The sequence below is a fragment of the Schistosoma mansoni genome, assembly GCF_000237925.1.
Source record: "Schistosoma mansoni, WGS project CABG00000000 data, supercontig 0097, strain Puerto Rico, whole genome shotgun sequence".
Classification (NCBI taxonomy): Eukaryota; Metazoa; Platyhelminthes; class Trematoda; order Strigeidida; family Schistosomatidae; genus Schistosoma; species Schistosoma mansoni.
The window spans coordinates 557,558-568,214 of NW_017386031.1; positions in this window are offsets into that span (position 1 = coordinate 557,558).

Sequence of the window (10,657 nt, forward strand, 5' to 3'; positions counted from 1 at the left end):
CATTCCTTACCTGATCACAGCCGGATATGTTAGCATGTTTTACTCTGTTAGTTTTCTTCAAACAAACTGTTGAATTTATGAGTAGATATAAGAGTGACCAAACTAGACAGCTTATCTCTGATTTGAATCAGCGGTTAACGCATAGAATTGTGATTAAAAATGACTTGATACATGACTATTCTTAGTTAAGAGTTCTATGCCTAAGTAAATTATCAGATTCTCCCATGCATTTCATATGATAATTATATCTATATAGTTCAAGTGGTTGTGGATGGAATAGAAGAAGCTTTTACTTAACGGACTTCCATTTCCAGGTGCAGTGGATCACCAAAACCTACTTGCAGGAACCTAGGTATACTAACGATAATAGAGGAAAAAAAAATTGGTAAATCATAGTAAGATATTATTCTTAGTCTTTTAGAATTGGTCAAGTTGCATCTTAAAAAAATCCTGGAAAGTCACTTGGACTAGCTCAGCCGGCAGCAACAACTCTCAAGGAGAAGTTGTGTCTACGGTCGACTCTGTGTGTTACCTCTTAGGTTTGTGTTGGAGCTAAACTTAAGTAGGTGTTTAAGGGGATGTCCAGAAGTACTAAAGATATTGCGAGACGCCTATACTCTACTGGGTTAAGGTATATTGACTGTAGGCGTTCTTGTTAAGGCGTGAATTTGAGTCCCCGAACTGATTTCGTAGCTCATTTTGGGATATGTTCCAGAGTGTCCTTATCCTTTTGGAGTGAGTGCTGAGATACTATTTTTTCGTATTCTAAATTGGGAGGAATAAAACTGATGAAGATTATGAGGAAGCTTTTAACGTCAAACTGGCCAAAAAATGCGCTTCAATGTTATCAGTGCATGATTTGCTCGAAAGGCATTTTTGTCACATTTAGCGTATAACTTCAAATCGTTGGATATCAACACTCATAAAACTTTTTCAACTTTGGATACTTCCTAAGATGTAACTGTAGTCTGCAACATATCTCAGATGGACTACTTTACACTTTGAAGTCATAGAGTTACGTCCGTTGCCATCTGGCCAACTTTGAAGTGCCAGTTTATCCTCTTATTTGCATATCTCTCTCCAAAGTTTCATATCATCATCAAAAATTGATGCGTGAAACGATACCTGTTGTAGAAGATCGTTTATATAAATCAAGAAAAGAAGAGGTTGAAGTACTGAACCCTGGGAGACCCCACTAGGACATTCCATAGCCTGAGAGGAAGGGAAGTTAACTCTGATCTTAAAATGTCGATTTTTTAGATATGAAGTTAGCCAGTCAATTAGAGGTGGTCTGATGCACAATAGTTTGAACGTATTGATAAGACATATATGGTTGATCTTTTCAAAAGCTTTTGAGAAGCCAAGGTAAATGACGTCAACCTTCCCCTTGCGACCAAGGATGGTCGTCCATCTGTCCACGTCAGTCAGCAGGTTGGTTATACAAGAGTGACCCTTCCTGAAACCATGCTATTAGGGTGAAAATAAGTTTAAGGATAATAAATAATCGTGTATACCGTCGCATATCAGGGACTGAATAATTTTTGAAGTTATAGAGATAAGGTTCGCCGGTCTGTAGCTTGAAGGTTCGCTACGTCAACCTCTTTGGAAAATTGGTGTAATGTCAGCCAGTTTCCAGTAGTTTGCCTTGACTTAGCGAGTATGAAAACATCACGCTAAATGGTGTGGCCATGACTGAAGTTGATTCCATCAGTATAGCAGAATGTACCAATATTCGGGCCAGGATAAGTGTCTTTTCTTAGATGATGCAGTTTCCGGTACACCAAGTCACCGCTCAAGTTCACTTCGGAACGTCCTGTGCAGTTGCGAGTTAGATTTACAAGGTATGGGGTCACTAACCTCATGAACAACCCTCCTCCTTTACTGAGGCTTGGGACCGGTAGTACCTATAGAAGAGCTAAAGGCGGAGTTATAATGATATTAACAGACAAGTTCATTGAAAATCAATTAGATATCGCATTTAACAATACAAGATGTTTAAATCTCAATAGTATTAAAGTAATAATATCAACTATTAGAAATAATCTACCCAACATATATATTACATTATGTGTTAGAATAATTCCACCTGTAGCCCCTCCGGAGGCTACTATCGGTCCTAAGCCCGGATAAAGGAGGAGGGTTTGGCATGGGGTTACTGACCCATCCTGTAGAAAACTAACTCACTTAAAACAACGCTAACCAGAAAATATGCGTTAGGATATCTGGAGCTGAAGTTCGGTGGATTTTTCAATGTTTATCAATGACTAGGTACATAGCCAACAGAAAGCTTCGACTAAAGAATCCAAATATTGACGAATTGATGATATTATACTAGAAATAACTAGTAAATCAAAGGTTTTTGATTTAACAAGTCTGCCTTGAAGCGTGAAAACCGTAGATTCGATCTTATGCCTAATCTAGTATCTATGCTTAGAATGTGAAGGGAAACGAGTCTAAAACTTTGTTGTTTTCACTGTTTTAGTACAGATTATCAAAGTAGAATAAACTTAGTGGAAAGTGTAAATTCATTCAGTATTGTTTGTTTGAATCTACCCATCGATGTGTTAGGACTGCATTTGGTCAGTCTCTAATTGGCATGTGTGCATACTGTGCGTATTGTCTCGATATAGCCTTAATTCACAAGCATTGTAAGCAAAGATGGATAGTGACTAGCAGTGGAAATTGGTTTCAATTAAGTCATTTAGATAACATCTCTTCGAATGCCAACACGATACTTAACGACAGTCTTCCAGGTAACGTTTAACCGATCAGCTGAAGCTCTCCAATGATTACGAATATACCACTTGACCTGATGGTTAATATAACGAAAAAAAAAATTGTCTGTTAATCTCCTTTCTTTTCATTCTATTTCATAGTTTTTACATTTAATTAAAGAATATGAACGTGTATTCCTGAAAGGTATGAAAACAAACGATGTGCATGTTTTGATCGATGTTCCTGTTTACATCTGCCTGTTATATCGATCGAGTATGCGTGCCCTGTTTATATATGACGTGATAATTCCCGCCAATCAGAGGGGAGTGAATTATCGATCAGCGCAATGATACACGAAAAACCGTATTAGCAGTCTTTAGTACCTATCAGTCCTGCTTTCTGCCGAGCCCAGTCAGTTAAGTCCAGAATACCAATAACAGCCTCTGCAATATGAATCATTATTCACAAACATACTGAGTTTATATACCAATCAAACTGACCACATTGTACCAATAAAATAGAAAATAACATTTTTACAAGATTAGGCCAAATGTGGCTGTGAATAGGGGGAACAGTAAATAATGGACTAGGGATAACTCAAGAATGGTAAATCGTACAGTAATAGTCTATAGGTCAAAATACAACTATTGTTTTGATTAAGGTCACATGTCGTATCTAATTTTCTAGCTTCAATATAGAAAGGAACCAAGTATGTCAAGTAGAATGTTTTAGTATGTATTGTAGTGAATGAGATCATAAATAGGAACAATCAGAAGTATTTGAACACAAGATCTTTGTAAAACCTGAGAATCATACACTGAATACTTCATTTGGAAAATATTAATCAACCGTCTCAAAGTTCATTGTTCCTTTGTTGCCACAGCAATCATTCTTAGTTCTTGTTCTCTTTTCTTCGAATTTTCTTAACTGTCTGCCATAAAACAAATCCACTTTCAATTGATGATGCATACTACTTATATCTATCGATATCAGTAGCTCACCACAATATAACGTGAAATCAGTGATTAATCAAGCTGATACAAATATTTAGGTCTGTCTATATGGTTGTATTCACTACGGTATATGACTGAACTAATATTGCTCCTGATAAACGATTGACTGTGAGATGATACAGAAAATTTGTAGTTGAGAAAGATGGTTTTATTGATTATGTGTTCTCTTACCTATATAGTTAAATCATGTAACGTTCACTGACTAGACAATATTCTAAGTCAAGACTTTAGACAGAAGTATACGACCGAAATTCTACCGCTACCGTTCACTCCAAACGCCATCGCGTTGATAGAGATTATCAATTCAAACCACTATAACCTTTAATATTTTCTTTAAAACGCAAAACCTTACCCAACTTTAAAAACCATAATAGAATATGATTGTTATGAGTGTTGTTAGTTATGTAACCAGTAATCATAATTCGTTAATTTTAAAGTTCAACTTTACTGAGTATTATTGTCATAGGCAGTGTCCAAAAGTTTAATACTGATACACTGTGTGCTATACTCTGCCGCTCTCGACTGACCACTTGAGTGAGAACATAAAGGTAAGTTAGAAAATGCATTATGTTATTGTATAAAATGCACAAATACTCATATATGGGTGAAGTTCATATTCACTTAGTATTGTTTTGTTTGAAACTTCCCATTGATAATTAAGACTGCAATCGATCAGTCTCTTATTGGCATATGTGCGTACTATGTATATTGGCTCTATAATGCAAGTACATCCGGCTGACGAGTCCTAAATAGGACGAAACGTGCATCAAACTGAATTCCACTGATAGCCACTATCCGTCTTTGCTTATAATACTTGTGAGTTTAGGCTGTATCGAGGCAATATGCACAGTATGCACATATGCCAATATGAGAATGATCAATTGTAGTCCTAAACATCAATAGGAAGAATCAAACAAAAAATACCAAGTGCATCTACCAAAGAATTTTCTTAATCTTGACCATTCTTTCTGCAAATATTCGTCCATGGTTTCCGATTGTTATTGTTCATGCATTTGCATACCGATTGCGTTACGTTACCGTTCTTTCGTTATCGATCTTCTACTGAAATACATTCAATACCTGACCATCGTTATATACTACTTATGTGGATATAAGTAGCCCACACCACAACCTATTAACTTCAATTCACTTCTAATGACCATCGATTGATCTTCTTATTAACCTACTTTTGATTAGATTTCTCTCTCTGATTAGATTGTTATATACTACTTATGTGAATGTAAGCAACCCACACCACCATACCATCGACTGATCTTCTCATTAAGCTACTTCATCATCAATATCATTATTATTTCCTGTTTTAAATGTTCTGAATAGATGACACTCTCGTTGCCAAACACCTTTGTCCATAAGATGGATTTGTATCTTTATAAATTGTCCCTTGTTTTGTTTGTTTACTTGTTACCCATTATTCATTATAGGACAATTTCAGTAGTATAATCATATAATAAACATTCATCATATGATATACATTTAGATGGTATATAAATGTAATAGATTAGGTATAGTTTTTCTCTATTATTCTATTCTCATAATGAATTCTAAGTATTACCTTATTATATTCATGATTCTTTTACTTAGTAACAAGATAGAATGTAAGTTTATCCAATTTCTTTGAATAGTAATGTATTTTTAATGTTAAAAAAACTTTTGTCAGAAGGGTGGAGGGGTTCAATTCATGAGTTAATTGAAGCTAGACCATCATGGAAGCACTGGACGGTCATTTCGTCCTATTGTGGGACTCCTCAGCAGGTCGCATCCACAATCCCACCTTGCGACATTCGAACAGAGGATCGATCAGTCTAGCGCACGAGCGCTTAGCTTCCAGACCACTGAACTGGATGACATCAGATGGTATTATTATCTATCTTCAATTAAATGAAACGGCCGTCCAATGCTTCCAGGTTTTCTATGATGGTCCAGCTTCAATGGACTCATGAATTCAACTATTAAATTATTATTTAAAATTAGTTTAAGTTTCAAATAGGATGTTGAAACATTATTCCTATCATAATCTCGAAATTGTTCGGATTTGGTTGGTATTGTCATGTCGTTCACAGTATGAGAAAGTCTTGATATTACCTGAAGAGTAAAGATCAACACTGATGCAGATATATCGACCCACAATTCAAATAACGAAAATGGAATCGCTTATTCTACTGTTAACCATAATCCAAGGACATTAATTATTAGTAAAATGGTATGTAGATTGTTGAGTTTCAGATTGATATCATAAATGGGTCATTGTTAGACCATCATTGAAAGCCTCGAAGCACTGTGATGCCGTTTCGTTCTAGTATTGGACCCCTGAGAAGTGCTCATTGACGATCTTTCACCAAAGGGACTCGAACACAGGATCTTCGATCTCGCGCGTGAATTCCTAACCAACCGACTGAGCTGGCCGGTATCCAACTATGTTAATGTTTAAATTCAAGAAGTTATTTATTAGTTATAAGTTAAAATTACTGTTAAAGTTCCATGATATCTTACAAATGAACCAGTTATTAGTGATTCAATCCTTATGATTGATGTAAACTAACACGTATTCATCATAATAACATTCATCCAATTTATTGACATAACTCCGCCTGGGTTGAAGAATGCTAGTCGGCGGCCTACGCTTCATTGGAAGTAACAGGCGTAAGTAAGTAAAAGCAAGTAATTTATTGACATATTCATCATGTGTATTTAATTTGTAGCTGAAGAAGTAGGTGATTCGTCAGAAAAGTAAGTGAAGTCATTTTATATAGTAATCCCGTATTCATTCCTAATCTGTAAGATTGTGTATATTCAAAATACACCAAGTGTTTCTTATTACTTGATCAATACTGAAGATAAATATTAACTGATCATCAGTTTAGATGTTGACAGTTCAAGTATTTACATCTGAATAATCTTCATTCTTTTCATGGCATATTACCTGCCAGCAACCACGATATCTTGTACAATCACAGGTTGTACACTTTTCTGAAACGCACAAAATTAGATACCATGTTGAACATATCTAGATGACAAAAACAGGTAACCCAGATATTCAAGTAGGCTGTCTATATATATTTAGAGTATTTTACCCACAAATCAATTAGCCAGTTAGTCTTTATCAATGATTTACAAGAACATAATCAAGGTGATGAGGTAATGTGATGATCTACATTCAATGGTTAAACTCCGATTAAGATAAAAGTTTAGAATGTATAGTGAATTTAAACAAAACTAAAATCAAACAGACTAGTGTACTGAACGGGAACATAAGCAGAGACAATCTGAGAACCATACAGTATATAGTTCATTTGCGAAATATCCATCAATTGTTTGAGACTTGACTATTCTTTCACTTCCACAGCCATCATTCTCTGTTCTCGTTCTCGTTTCTTCGATCTGTCGTTATGCATTCTACTTTCGAGTGATGATAAATACTACTTATATCTGTCGACATGAGTAACACACACCACACTCTTAATAGAATTCAGAATGAACATTTTATTTTATTTGGGACTTGTCAGTTGGATATACCATCATTCTAGTTGATGTTTACTCGGAGACTTGAACCTGAATATTGTTTACTTCAAATGATACCAAGTTATTCATTTATCTATTGAATCAATTTGTATCATAATGGCTTTATCAACACAATTCTCATAGTATTTACATTTATTTCATATAACATCAGTTCATCGAACCACAATAATAGATGGATATTGGCTGGCAGTGGAATCTAGGACGCACATTCCGTCCTATTTGGGATTCTTCAGCTGATTATACCTCTATCCCAAACTTGATGTTCACTCCGGAACTCGAACCTTTCGCCTTAAATGTCATCACATTATTCACATACCTACGGATTCTTGATAGCCACCTGCGTTTGCTTAGAAAGCCTGTGACATATGACAATATCGAGGCAATCTTCATAGGATGCTCATATTCCAATAAAATACTGATCAATAATATAGCTTACTCAATGCTTTAACATTCAAATTGGTATTACTAAGGTTGATTAAGTAAACATGTACAACGATAAATTTATAGTTTTAGATTGAAATAATGATCCTAAAACTCAATATTGAATGACTGAATTTCACAATGATACTGACCATTAGAAATATAATCGAACAGCTTAATCTCATATATGACTGTTATTTATACTCGACTTCAAGATGGTGATTGGAGATGGTTAACAAGAAACTTTAGATTCTGGTTTCGTGCTACTTGGCACTCATCAGTAAATTATACCTGTAATCTTGAGGGAACTGATTCTCCTTGACGGATTCGATCCCGGGTCACTCAGCTTTACAGTCAGAGACTTAGAAGAATATTAGGAATATGATTCTTTGGTTAATTTGTACTGAACTCATTTTGTTTTAATAAATTTTGTTACCATTAGTCAAAAGTCAAAAAAACCTTGTAAGTTAGATATAACTTTCCAAATCAATTTAGTTAAATGACAAATATATTCCTATTTTTTCTTTATATCTCAATAAGTAGAAGAATTATATTTCAGAAGTTTCATAACCTAATGTAAGGCACTTCTTCAGGATGAATCAATAACCGATATTAGGTCTGAATACTTTAATGTCAAGTTATTCTTAGTCAGGTTGAATAAGTATGATCTGACATTCTATTGATTTGTGTGTCAGAATGTGAATACGTAAAATGTATTCATTCATGATATGAAGTAAGGAGTTGAGATTGTATGGTTGGGTGTGTGTGTATTCAATAAAATGGACGAACCAATCAGATTAAAGGTAAAGACTCTTGGGTTTCGGCGCGAAACTCATTCACTTATTTGTTGAAATACTATTACGATATTATAAGTGATGTCACTTCGTGATGAATACTCTTCATCTAATTCCTAACCATAACCAATAAGTGTAAATTGTAATTCTAATTTCTCACACGGATATAAAATCATCATTTAGTGTTAGTTCGTAAGTGGACATTCTGAAGATCACTTTGTCGTCGCTGGAAAGTCATCTATAAATCATGACACGATCTCGGTATTCTTTCGATACCACGAAATCACCAACAAATATATCTTATTACAATCATCAACTGCCTTCTGGTTTTTGGCCCAAGAAAGGATCTAACCTAATACATGGCACGACATCTTCTTTTAGTGTTGATCTTAGTCGATTGCCATAGATACGCATATATAAAGTTAGTAAACGTAAGTGAAGTTAGTTTGGATCGAACAGATCCAATGTTCCCCCTTCCTCAAAACGATACGTTTAAAGTTCTAAACAACTCATATTGACAGTAAGAAATGATAAAATCTATAAACAATCATATTGATCAGAAAACTGTGATAACATTGAACTTCTGAATGTCATTGAAGGTGTTCCTCCAATATAATATGGTCAAACAGTGTTATGGAACTCGACTTCTCCAGATGTTTACATCCATTTTTAGACTTCATTCGAATAAAATTTTCTAAACTCAGAATTCTTTATAAGCAAAGATGGATAGTGGCTAGCAGTGGAATCCAGGACGCGCGTTTCTTCGTATTTGGGACTCGTCAGCTGAATGTATCTGCATCTCAGGTTTGTTGATGTTTACTCTGGGACTCGAACCCAGTACCGTTCGCTTCAAACGCCATCGCGAGGCAATACGCACAGTATGCAAATATGGCCAATAAGAGACTGACCAGTTGCAGTCCTAAACATCATTGGGAAGATTCAAACAAACAATACTATGTGAATTCATAATTTATTGTTATCTAAGTGGTACAAATAGGTATCTAACGAAGTTTCCAACAAAACATGTAGTTGAAATAAAAGCCGGGGTACAATCAAGGTCAGTATTTAAAAACAGTTGGGTTGGAGATTGTTGTTTGTGTATTATAGTCAACGTAGTTTGTACTACTTACGTAGATAGATATAAGTAGTATGTATCCGAAAGTGAAATAAGGACTCTTGCTAACAGATTAGAAACATGAGGACAAGAGAGGAAAAAAGTCGGTTGGAGTAGCAACAGGAATGAAAGACCATTGGAGTTTGTAAGCAGTAACTCGAGGTAGATGTTCGAATGGTATATTTTAGGTATTGTTTTCATATTTTCCAAATCCAAGGTGGGTTCGTTCGCTTCATACAACAAATTGATTCACTCTGCCCAAGTCTTCACTCTTCACAGTACTAACAAGAGCATTTGTCACTGAATTCCTGAATACCGTCCATCGTGTTCGAGTAAATAGTAGTGGTTAAGCGCTCGAGCGCGAAACTGATAGGTTCTGGGTTCGAGTCTTGCGAGGCAGGATCTTGTGTTCGCACTGCTGAGGAGTTCCACGATAGGACGAAACGGCCGTCCAGAGCTTCCAAGTTTTCCATGGTGATCTAGCTTCAATCGACTCATGATTTCAACTATATAAAAATACCAATTTGTTGATTTAACATTCACGAGATATTCAGTATCTTCCTATTTGTTTCTATTGGAGTGAGAAATTGAGTTTACTTTGTTTGTACAGCGGATAAAGCTCCCATGTAAGTTCATACGATTTATTATTGATATGAATATAAGTTTAACCTTTACTTCGTGCCTATTTTGAATAGTAAATGAATCTACTATAATGCTGATGGTTTCACACTGTTGAAGAATATAAAGCCAAACAAGTCTCCAGTATTAGTGCTGTGGTTTATCATTTATTAGCGTTTTATAGCCAGTTAGTTTTCTACAGGATGGTGTCGCTAACCCCGAAAGATTTATTCGCAAATGAGGAGACACCAGAGTTGTGGATATCTCAGAATCAATTAGACGATTCGGAATTTGCAGATGATCTAGCTCTCCTATACCATACAGACGAAGACAACAAAAGTAACAGCAGTATCTGCATCAATAGGCCTCAACATACACAAAGGAAAAAGTGAAGTCCTTAAATACAACACGGAGAACCCCAACTCAATCACAGTTGATGGTGA